This window comes from Mus musculus, chromosome 3 (assembly GCF_000001635.26).
Source record: "Mus musculus strain C57BL/6J chromosome 3, GRCm38.p6 C57BL/6J".
Lineage (NCBI taxonomy): Eukaryota > Metazoa > Chordata > Mammalia > Rodentia > Muridae > Mus > Mus musculus.
The window spans coordinates 84869446-84881673 of record NC_000069.6 but is presented as its reverse complement, the minus strand read 5'-3'; the positions used below and the strand labels follow the sequence as shown (position 1 = coordinate 84881673).

General features: G+C 38.1%; 1 protein-coding gene and 1 long non-coding RNA gene across 6 annotated transcripts in view; one reads left to right on the top strand and one right to left on the bottom strand.

Annotated features, from left to right (window-relative positions):
• Positions 1-12228, bottom strand: part of Fbxw7 (F-box and WD-40 domain protein 7) — a 164209-nt gene that overhangs the window by 97525 nt on the left and 54456 nt on the right. The window lies entirely within an intron of this gene.
• Positions 3216-12228, top strand: part of Gm40080 — a 36486-nt gene continuing 27473 nt past the window's right edge. The window contains exon 1 of the long non-coding RNA XR_003954508.1: positions 3216-6275. This is a non-coding gene — a long non-coding RNA (predicted gene, 40080). The remainder of the gene's footprint in view (positions 6276-12228) is intronic.

Sequence of the window (12228 nt, the reverse complement as noted above, 5' to 3'; positions counted from 1 at the left end):
GAGTTCAAGGCTAGCTGGTCTATATAGCAGTTGCAGGATTATACAGGGTCACACTGTGAGATCTCAAGAAACAAAAAAGAAGACCACACCACTAACAAAGAAACCATGCCCCCCAAAAGAAATATACATACATATATATGTACATACAAACATATATATTATACTATATATTTATTATATTTTATATATGTATACATATAAAATTTTTAACAGAAAAGACGTATGCCTTATAGTGAGGCTTTGAGAAGTTAAATCATGTAAATGTAAGCAATGAAAAAGAAAGATGGAGTTTGGGAATAGTTACTAACCTTAATCCCTAACCCAGAAGCTGATTCAAAATGTTAGAGAAGAGGGCTTAACTTGACAGAAAATGGTATGAATGACAGTTCCAAGGCAAAGGAAATCCTGTGCAGTGGACAGGATGCAATCTGGGCAGGCAGGTGAGCTGGGAATGTTTGGTGCGTGGGTACGTCTTCTCTTCAGGCTGCTGCCCCTCGTGTGTTCTGAAGTGCTACACGCTTCTTTCTCTCTTATTTCTTGATTAAGTGATTCCAGTTTATAGCAACACAAATGGTACTTTTGAAGTATATATCTTAATGATTTACTTTTTAAGGATTTATATCATCAAAGTTATGATTTAGATTGGATGAGGGAAGTATATGTAATCAATAGATTTAAATATTGAAGTCAACTTTATTACTTTTCAGCTTAGTTAAAGAAAGAATTGCCTATAACCAGGAATGGTACCCATAACTTCTCATTGGTAATTTGTAATTTTCATGAAGAAAATAATTTCAATTTCAATTTTGTTCTGCTAAAGGCAGATGGCTCCCAAGAAAATATATCATTTTAATGGATAGCCTTTTTTTCTCATATGGGATGTTCATAAAGTCGATGAAACTGACTCAGATTTTGTTTTGTTTTAATTTATTTATTTATATGTGTGTGTGTACACTACACACACACACACACACACACACAAAGTATACTGTCACTCTCTTCAGACACACCAGAAAAGGGCATTGGATTCCATTACCGATGGTTGTGAACCACCATGTGGTTGCTGGAAATTGAACAAGACCTCTGAAAGAGCAGTCAGTGCTCTTAACCACTAAGCCATCTCTCCAGCCCCAGACTTTGTTTTGAAAAGTAGACAGCGTATACAAGAATTTAAATTTAATTTGTTTTAAAAGGACCACAGATCCTAGCTCTATAATTAAATCTGTATTTCTAGTGTTTTTTCTTTTAATATTTCATTCTATCTCTATTAGTGTTTCTTAGACTACAGCTGAAATGGACACTATTTGAGGTTGACTGAACATGATGAACATCAGGAATAAAACTTCATCTCAAGGAAGATGGTATTCATTCCACAGTAAAGCCAGGTCTAAATGAAGCACTGGCTATCCCTGAGATCCTTGAAAGCTGTAACACAGGCAGTTCTGTTACATATGGTACAAATTGAATGGCTTGGTGGGTAAAGTGTGTCCGCATGAGTGTGAGGACCTGGGTTTTGAGTCCCTGGTATGTATCTGTAATCCCAGGACTAGAGAGATGGCGATAGGAGGATTCCTGCGGCTTGCTGGCCAAAATGTGTAGCTAAATTGGTATGATCAGTAAGAAACACTGGCTTGAGCCAGGCATGGTGGTGGTTGCATGCCTTTTATCCCAGCACTTGGGAGGCAGAGGTGAGCAGATTTCTGAGTCTTAGGCCATCCTTGTCTACATATTGAGTTTCAGGACATGGAAAGCTACTAATAGAGAGACTTTATCTCAAAATATAGAGGTAAGATAGACTGAGAAAGATACTTAATACCCTCCATGCATACACCTGTGTATACACATTCTATACATATCCATACTTAGATAACACATGTTCCACATTCACACAAATAATAAACAATCTGTCTTTCTCTGAAAAAGAAGGAAATTCTGCAAGATCAGGTTCTGAAAATAGGTATGTGGCATTCAGAAGGTTCTGAAGACAATTTCAGGAGTCTCTCTGAATTTCTTTCTTATCATGTGGGCTGTAGAAAATGAACTCAGGTAATTGGGCATGATAGCAAGTGTCTCTCTGGACCTTCAGTTTTATTCTTAATGCCATTATATATTGATAATACCCTCTTTGTGAAAAAAACTTACTTCTGATGGTGTGTTGGCTAATTTTCATGTCAGCTTGACATAAGCTACAGTCTTTGTTTCCACAGGATTTATTTGTAGATAAGTCTGCAGGGCATTTTCTTGACTGATATCTCAGTGCCTGGCTTATTGCTGGTGATACCACCCCAAGGTGGGCCTAGATGGTATAAGAAAGCCATGGAAAGCAAGATAGTGAGTGGCACTTTTCCATGGCCTCTACATCAACTCCTGCCTCTATGTTTCTACTTTGAGTTCCTGTTCTGACTTCCCTCAGTGATGGACTGTGATGTAAAACTGTAAGCTGAAATAACCCCTTTCCTCCCCAAGTTGCTTTTGAACATGGTGTTTTATCACAGCAGTAGAAACCCTGAAATAGATGTATTTACATTACTTAAGAACATGGGGGACTGAAGTGACTTTACCACTATACCAGCTAAATCCCTCAGTGAGGAATGCACAAACCAACTCACACTACATAATAGTTTTATAGAAGGACAAACTGTACTTTCTAGTCCCGTTGTTTGTTAATTGATTCTTCACATATTAACATGAACTTATATTTTTCTTCTGTACAATTAGTAAATGCCAAGCTTTTCTGTCATTCGAGAGAGAAGCAGTTGATAAAATCTAACCCACACCTGAAAATTCACTCATAGTACAGGAAGTAGTTTATGGATACATGAGTATCTTCAGACATTTGTTGCCATCTCTGCAGTTACGCTTAACTGAAAGAAAATTCTTTTAAAGTGTAAGAAAATATAGTGTTTTATCACATTGTTGTCAAAGAAAGTATTTTAAAGTAGTGCTTCAACCTTAGTTATTCTATTTCCTAGTTATCTGATTTTAGGAATGAGACCTTTGTAAGCCTCAGTCTCTTTGTCTTAAAAATACTCAGAGTTCCAATCTCACAAGTGAAATGACTGACAAAGGAGTCCTCACTAGAGAGCAGCATGATCCAAAACACAGGTTCCTGAAGGATGAGTGAGTCGGCACCACATCCCCATCTCTGGGAAGGCAACAGTCCATCCTAAGCCGCAAAGGCAGGCGCCTCCACAAGCTTACCTGCCAGGTGCACTTGCTGGAGCACTGGAAACAACAGTGCCTTCCCAAACTCTGACCACTGAAAACTACCATGTGAAATACTGAACAAATGACCGAACAACATTATTATCATCAAATGCCTAGGGAAAAAAAAATCACGTGTCAGAATTTAGCCCTAGGTCTGGTCTTTTAAACGCTACTACAAATATGCTATTTAGAGAATATTAGATATCAAAAAGATAAAACAGTAGTCTCAGCAAAAAGAAAGGCATGAATATGGAAAGGAGTTGTCCCTACAGCATGCACACTGATTCTTTCCATTAAAGTCCAACTTCTACAGCTTCCAACCCCAGTGCTAAAGGGACAGGACACGCCCATTTCTTTCTAATGAGGATTTTAAGGGAGCTTATAGTGTTCATACATATGTAACTGTGTCAAGATCATCAAATTCCTTTGTAACAAAGTCAAACAAAATCCAGGTGTTTGATCTCGGGCACTTTGGAAGAGTGTGCCCAGCTGGGGCAAGGACTTCCCAGGATACATCTCCCACTTAACCCTAAAGGAAGCCCTATCATATTGAAGATGTAACAGTGCCCTGTGTCTTTCACAATCATTATTTTAAGAAGCAATCACACACTGGGACATATTTCTGTTCCAATTTGCTCAATCAAGTGTACAATGCTGGGGGAGGGGCTTTAATGAACACTACCATAGTGAAATATTTATCAGTAATTGATTTGGTGATGGTACATCATTTAACATTTTCAATATTGAACTTAGACATGTCCTTGAACAAATCTCAAATAGTAATAACATCCTTATGTACACATTACCAATGTATACAGAGGGATTTCTGTTGTTGGCAAAGAAGAATAAAGACTACAAACTCCATGTTGATATTGCATCATTATTAGCAACAGAACACATAACTATAATTACCTTTTTAAGTATCTGGATTTGGCCAAAGTATGACTGTTCATATTTTCACCTTTCAAGAAACACCAAGCCTTCAAACAGTTTAAGAACTAGCCTCTGGGCTTATCAGAAAGGGAAGCGCCTCACATAGCATATGCAATGGCAGAACTCTTCTTGATTCTGCAAGATCTAATTTTAACTGTTATGAAATATAGTAAGGCTAACAGGAAAAATATATCTAAGGACTGACAGAAAAGTCATTTTCCCTGTGTGTGTGGTTCTGTACAAAACACTATTACATACTAAGCACAAGAGTTGGTGGTTCTGGCAAGGAAAGGAGTGAGGGAGGGAAAGCGTGTAATTTTTTTTTTCACTAATACAACAAAGCTAAGCAAAAGATCATTGTAGCAAAATCTCAGCAGCCAGGATCTCAACACAGGGTCTCACATTCCTACAACAGCAGGTGCATTCCGCATCAAGAATGAGCTCTGTACACACATATTTGTAACCAATTATTTGCTTTAAAGGCACAAACATTATTAAAACATAGCCATTTTATAAATTTTGGATATTAAATAAAATTGGATACCAAGTTATTAATTTGTAGTATCATTAAACATTACACTTGCCCTTAATGTTCTTCTGGATATTTCCAAGAAATTATACAGTCCAGATTTGCTAAATAAACTACTGAGAAATCCAAACACAAAATAAAACACAAAACAATTTTCTAGTAACTCTCTGGACCAATAGTTTCCTCTAGTCCCAGTATTACCATACAGATAAGAGTTGAAACATGATGAGATTTGCAGGTGTTAAGAATATTTTCCTTAATGCAGATAATGTACAATAGTTAACAAAAGCTTATGTTTTAGACATGTGTCCTCATGGTCAGCAGCACAGTATGTTGATGCTGAGCTCAGAAGTAGAGAGAGAAGAATGTGTTTTGTTATACTTAATGTTAGTCAAACCGATAAACTTTTTATGAACTGGTGAGTGAAAAAGAAAATCGTAATTTCTAAGACTTCACATGAACACATGAAGTAAAACTGATAGCACAGAAAACAAACAAGAAACTCCTAGTACTCTTGTGATTTCTAAAGTAAACGCTGCTACTGTGGGTGGCCAGCCACCTCACTTCAGCTCTAGGCTGCAATCACACAGTCATTAGAGTGCTGCACACTCAGAGCAAGCAAGTGGTTCTCAGTGCCGCTGGTAAATCACCTGATCCTATTACAAAATCAATTACTGCAGTACATTTCCACTGCCACAATCTGATGATGACAAAATGATATTGGATAGCTACTGCAAGGTCAAGAAAACTGCTAAGAACATCTTAATTGGTCTTTTATGTTTAATCATTTGGCCCAACTTATAATGCAGCCATTTTAACTGTGTATTCTTATTTGAAATAAATCTATGTAGTTACCTTTAGTTGCCTGGGACATTCGATGGAAAATCTCTGCAACTGTTCTGATGTATAGCTACAAGGGAAAAGATCGGAGCAGCAAGTCGAACGGTTCAACCTCTTCATTAAAAAAGAAATAATGTTGCTGCAGCCACAGCCACACATTGACTTGATCATTAAAAGAGAATCTGGCTTTAAAAAATCACAACTAGTAATGTCCCATATATACTAAAACTGGCTAACTGACTCATTCTGCAGCTCTCTGGCTGAAAGATACACCACTAAAAGCAAATTAAAAACAAATGAAAAACCAACTTTACTATAGAAGATAGCAGCCACAAACTCATCACCAAGAAACTGTGAAAAGCATAAGTCTCCAGGCTACTACACAAAGAATGTAAAGTGCTTTAATATTTCAATGTGTTTATATTAAAGCTCAAGAACTTAGCAAAGAAGCAAGCTCAAGACACCCCAAAACATACTAACCACTCTTTCTGTCTTCCATCAGTTTTGGATCTGTTTGCCTACGCCTTCAGCTTAGCCTATCCAACCTGTTCTCTCTGTAAATGGACGCTTTTTCAACAGCCAACCGGAAAGAGCCCCACCCTCACTGTTCTACACTGTTGAAGAAAGCCTCAGGATCTGGAGAGAACCGCTGCAGCACTGCTCTGAGAAACAGCGGGAGCAAATCACTGGACAGCCTCTAGCTCACCACTCAGAACTGAGGACCTCTGACTCTACACTTAAGACGCCTGCCTGCCAAGCACGCACAGTAAGAATACCCACTCGCTTTATTTCTCTATTGCAGTTACAGGCAGAACTGTTCTCAGTCAGTCACCCTAAAACCCAACGAGAAACAGACAACGTGGGCTTACAGCTTTTTTAAAAATAATAAAATGTGGAGAGTAGCTAGCAGAAATCTTTGAATAGTGGTGGGAGAGGCAGGAGGATGACTGAATACAATGTTAAAAGAAATTCCCTCTGCATGCTGAACTTGGACCTGAGGGATAACAAGAAAATCTACTGCAGAGTTTCACTACAGGTAAGAATGAGACAAGCAGCAAGGTGAGCTGTGGAATGCCTGCTGTCATAAGTGTTCTGAGGTTTACGGAGAAGAAAAGGATGTGGCTATGTGCTCTATTTGCAATAACTAAAAGTCATCGGAACCTAAGCTGACGAGGCATCTTTCCCTTGGTCATTTGCATTTCAGTAGACAGACCCGAAAACTACACTGAAAACATAAGCAAACACCACTGAAGGTATTAGTCATTCCCTAACAATTTTATACTTAAAAGATTCTACCTTTCCTGATAACAGTTACTTGTATCCAGTAATTATAATTCTTTCTGAATTCCCAGAATTAGAGTCACATTAATACAAACATGTTAGTCTTCTTAAATAATCATATTCAAAATAATTTAATGAACATTCAGATACCAATGATGTCAACTCTTTTTAATACACCTTTAAGAAAAAGAAAAAGGAAACTAAAAATAACAAAATACCTTCTATAGAAGAGCCTATGTTTGAGGCATTGAAAGGCTCTGTGTATGTGTGTGTCTCACATTCAGTCCCTTCCCTGCTCTGCGTGTGTGTGTGTGTGTGTGTGTGTGTGTGTGTGTGTGTGTGTGTCACGCTCAGTCCCTTCCCACGCTCAGTCCCTTCCCTGCTTTAGAGCTAAAAAGAGTCAGTACTCTTTCTGCCTTCACCTTGCACTGTCCTTCTAGACTTAACTCATGTTATACTTAAATCAGTTTTTTCAGAATACCTAGAAACAGGCATGTACTTCACAAGGGGGGAAAAAAGTTCTATAAATAACGACTGTAGAAAGAAACAAGCAAAATAATTCAGTAACATCGTACTCGCCTGCTGAAAACACTGTATGCTAAACAGAAGATAAATTCTCATCTGTAGATGCATTTGAGCTGGACTGCCGTTAAGTCTACCTTCCTGTGCTGCTGCCAGACAAGCCAAAGAACACAGTACATGGAAAATGCAAGGGACTATCAGACTAAGTGTCTAAAATGATTTATCAACAGAACTTGTAAAAGCAAGCTTTAGCCATGTTGCTACCTTTTGAGATGCTCATCAGAGACATTAGGGTACAGTCTTAACTGCTGCTAATAAACCTCTCTAGCAAATATGGGAAGTAGGGGAGCTAAAGAAGGTAAAATAAATAAATAAATAAATAAATAAATAAATAAAGTATTGTGCTAGTGTAAGAACAGGTACCAAGCATTAACATCTAACATAATTTACTCCGCCAATAAGTACAGAATATGCTCAGAACATACATCACTGTGTACAAAATAAAGCAAGAATCAATTTAAAGTCCCCAGCAAATATATGCTGCTCTCAATGAAAGCCAGGTATCTGACCAGCCTCAGCATCACTACTGCTTCTACAAAGGCCTAAAATAAAAGATCCACACCGGGCGTAGTGGCGCACGCCTTTAATCCCTGCACTCGGGAGGCAGAGGCAGGCGGATTTCTGAGTTCGAGGCCACCCTGGTCTACAAAGTGAATTCCAGGACAGCCAGGGCTACACAGAGAAACCCTGTCCTGAAAAACAAAATAAAATAAAATGAAATACCCAAAAGCATGAAATGCTTCATCAGCCTCATTCCCTATACCATCCCCAATATCCCTTGGCTCTTAAATTAGTTCTAACAAAAATAGAATGTAAGCAATAATGGTTATTTCATTATTTATCATTTTTCTTCCCTGTTAACTAATTCAATGTAATACTGATCACTATGTTGCATACAGACAGAACTTGAAGACTAACCAACAGAAGTAAACATTTATTAACTATCAGAAAAATGAGCATAATACTGTTCTGGAGGGAAAAAGACAGTGCATATTTAATCAAGTCTACCTACAGGCCCTTTTAAAAAGTAGAGAAAACATTATTTATTAATAATTTATCAATAATAAGTTAAAAGTATGATTTTTCTTTCCTGTGTGATGCTAAGGATGGAACCCAGGGCTTTAAGCATGGTAAGCAAGGAATATACCGTTGTCTTAGTTACTGTTCTACTGCACTGAGGACATAAGGACCAAAACAACTTTTTAGAAGAACTTAACTGGAGGCTTGCTTAGTTTCAGGTGGTGAGCTCATAACTACTACAACATGAAGCATGGCAGCAGGCAGGCATGGCCCTGGAAAAGGAGCTGACAGATTATATCTTGTCAACAGGTTTGAGGCAGAGAGAGACACTGGTCCTAGTCTTGGCTTTTGAAACCTCAGAGCCCAACCCCTAGTGACAGCTCCTTCAACAAAACCCACACCACCTAACCCTTCCTAAGCAGTTTCACCTACTAAGGACCAAACTTTCAAATATATGAATCATTGGGGGCCATTCTCATTCAAGCCATCATAACCACATCCCCAGCCCTCATGATTACTTCAATAAAGTAACTAGTTTCCTTCTTAACTATAAGTAACTCAATGTCAAATTCTTCCTTTGAGAAGTTAAATACTGTATGTAGTAGAGGTCTTGAGTGTTTGCCTAGCATGAACAAGGGCCTTGGTTAGATCTCCAGCTCCCTCCCCTGCTCCCTCCATCCACCCATCTGTCCATCAGTCCATTCATCCATCCTCAGAAAACTACAAACACAACTTTGTGGCAGGACATTCTTTGGCCCATTTTTATCTGTGTAAGTAAACATAAGGTACTGTCAACAGTCTTTAAGAAAAATGTCTCAAATATAAATTCACCAAACCGGTTCTAGTATATCTTTAAACAATGATTCTTCCATTTACAAACATAGCATGTTGTTCATAAACAGTATCCCAGTGAGAAATTATTCACTCCAGCAACATGGAGGGTTCCCAGGATCCTTGCATGGAATCTATGAGACCACAACTGTTTTCAGTACTCCTAGGATGTTGCTTAGTCTGTCATTCTCAATCTATGTTATAAGAAGACACCTGTAGTTATTTACCTGAGAAGTTTCCTTACACTTTACAGCCTGTCTCTCACTTGGCTAAACACAAAAGCTAAAACATATTTCAAGCCAGACCTTAAATACATTTACAAAAATGAAACACAATGCCATCCTTCTTATTTTGTTTAAGGAGAATATAGTTATTTTGTGTGTGTGTGTGTGTGTGTGTGTTAGTTAGTTAGTTAGTTAGTTAGTTAGTTAGTTAGTTATTCAAGGCTAGAGAGATGCACTGGCTGTTCTGTTCGTCCAGAGGACCCAGGTACAATTTCCAGCACCCACATGGCAGCTCACAACCATCTGTACTAATCCCTTCTTCTGGCCTGCATAGACACCAGACTCAAGTGGTACATCATACAGATAAATAAGTACAGTCATGGCAACACAGGCAGGAAGTCCTGGAGAGCTGAGAGGCTGAGCAGGAGGACCGCTTCCATGTTAAGTTGGAAATCAGAGTAAGATTTGCCTCAAAAAGTCAGAGAACATTTTGAAGACAATTGGAAAAGCACAGCACAATAACTTAGAGGAATTCCTGTTGTTGGGACTATGCTGAATGTATGAAATATCAAGGTTTTAGAGTGAAAAAACAAGAGGTGGTGACTTACTCTTCCAAATCTGTACATATTAGCCCACATTTTTCTCCAAAGGTTAAGGTTTCCATAGCCTCATAAGATTCAAAAACATTCTCTTTTGCTCTGTCCTTGACCAAACTCCATGTCCTTGGATTTCTAGAACTAATTCCCATTCTCTCAATCATTGAAATATTTATTAAGCATCTAATATGCTAGGCAACTAAGAGTAATGAAGGAGCCGGGCGTGGTGGCACACACCTTTAATCCCAGCACTTGGGAGGCAGAGGCAGGTGGATTTCTGAGTTCGAGGCCAGCCTGGTCTACAAAGTGAGTTCCAGGACAGCCAGGGCTATACAGAGAAACCCTGTCTCGAAAAACAAAACAAAACAATTGTAATGAAGGTACTGCAACAGAAACAAATCTCTTCCACCAGAATTAAATTTATATTCCCAAAACAAAGACAAAATAAAGTTTAAAAAAAAAAAAGACGTAACAACCAGAATAATTACTATGATCAATGGTGACAGATAACAAGAAGAAAATACAAAGGGAAAGGTTAAATGGTTTACAAGAGCCTCATTTCTGCAACAAAAATTTAAGTAAAGCTCTCCAATATCTCAGAAGACTTGTAAATGCTAGGAGAGGATTTGTGGTACCAGGAAAACAGTCAGTAGGTAAAAATCTGGAATTTTTACATGAAAAGTTTCCAATATACATTAAAAAAACAGTATATTATTTATATTTTATATCTATTACACCTATATTCAATTCAAAATATCACCAATATTGCTTTGACTTTTCTTCTTCCTTGCAGATATTTTAAATTAAGTCCTATATACCATGCCTACTTACTACACACACACACACACACACACACACACACACACACACTTCACAAGTGCCTCTCATGTTCACAGAATCACCACACAATTAGATCACATTAACCACATTTCATTAACACCAGTCAATAGTCAAATTTTCCACATTGTCTCAAAAACATCTAAAGTAAAGAAGTCCGCGCAGATGAATGGAGTAGCACTCCGTTCCACCGGCTTCTTCCTTCGCCTTAATCCACCCCGCTGGGTGCCTAGATGCCCTGCCCAGTCCAGCAGAAACATGCTGATGCCATCAATTGTACAATGCCTGTGTTTTTCACTGTGTTACTTGCCTTGTTACCCAATCTCCCATATTACCTACAAATAACTTTTGGCAGTGAATATTCTAAATTCAACTATTAAAGAAATACTAACAATACAATTGGTACACAGTTTTCTGGTCAGCTATTTAAAGCTAAGCATGGTGCAGTAACTCTGAAGTGACAGAAGAGGGAACTGTAATGTTTAGTAATTTCATACTAAGTAACATTACATTTTACTTTAAACCTAGACACTGAATTTCAATGTAGTAATGGCTAAAAACACAACAATTATATCCTTGCATATGATTCCATCAAAAAACAAGCAAACAAGACCACACTGTAAAGGATTTAAAGGTAGATAAGGGCTGACTGTATAGATTTTATAATTCAAATGTACTCACTGCCATTATCAGAAGTTACCAATTAAAATGATCCAAAAAACAATGTACTTCCAGTTTCCAAATAATTTTCCTCAATAAATAAGCTAATCTAAGTAGACTAATATATTAAGCTAAATAAATTTCTATCATAAATTCAATTTTTAACAAGGAAGTTCTGAAATTTGCATTAAACTGCACAATGTTCATGTGTTCAAAAAGAAGTGACAAAGTCTTTATGGTAACTCCTAAGCACACAGGGTTAGGGAAACACCTCAGTGGTAGAGCTGGCAAATCCTCAGGTTTGGTCCCCAGCTCTAAAAGAAGTTTGTTTCAAGTGATACTGACATTTTATGAAAACTATAAATTTAGGGGCTAAGGGGATGGCTAGGTAGGCAAAATGCTTGCTGTCCAAGCATGGAGACCTGAGTTCAGCTCCCCATGTAAAAAGGCTAGCATGTAATGGCAATCCTGGGGCGATCCCAGACTAGGAGGTAGAAGCAGAAGCATGAGGGGCTCACTAGCCAGCCAGTCTAACCCACTGGGAAAGTCTACATTCAGTGAGGCCCTGTGTCCTCCACACGTGTGACCCTCACCAACCTTTAACATTTACATCTCCACCAGCAGTCTATTCATGAGCATTTCATTGATTCCTTTAAAAAAAAAAAAAAAAAAAGCTTTCTTCTCTTTA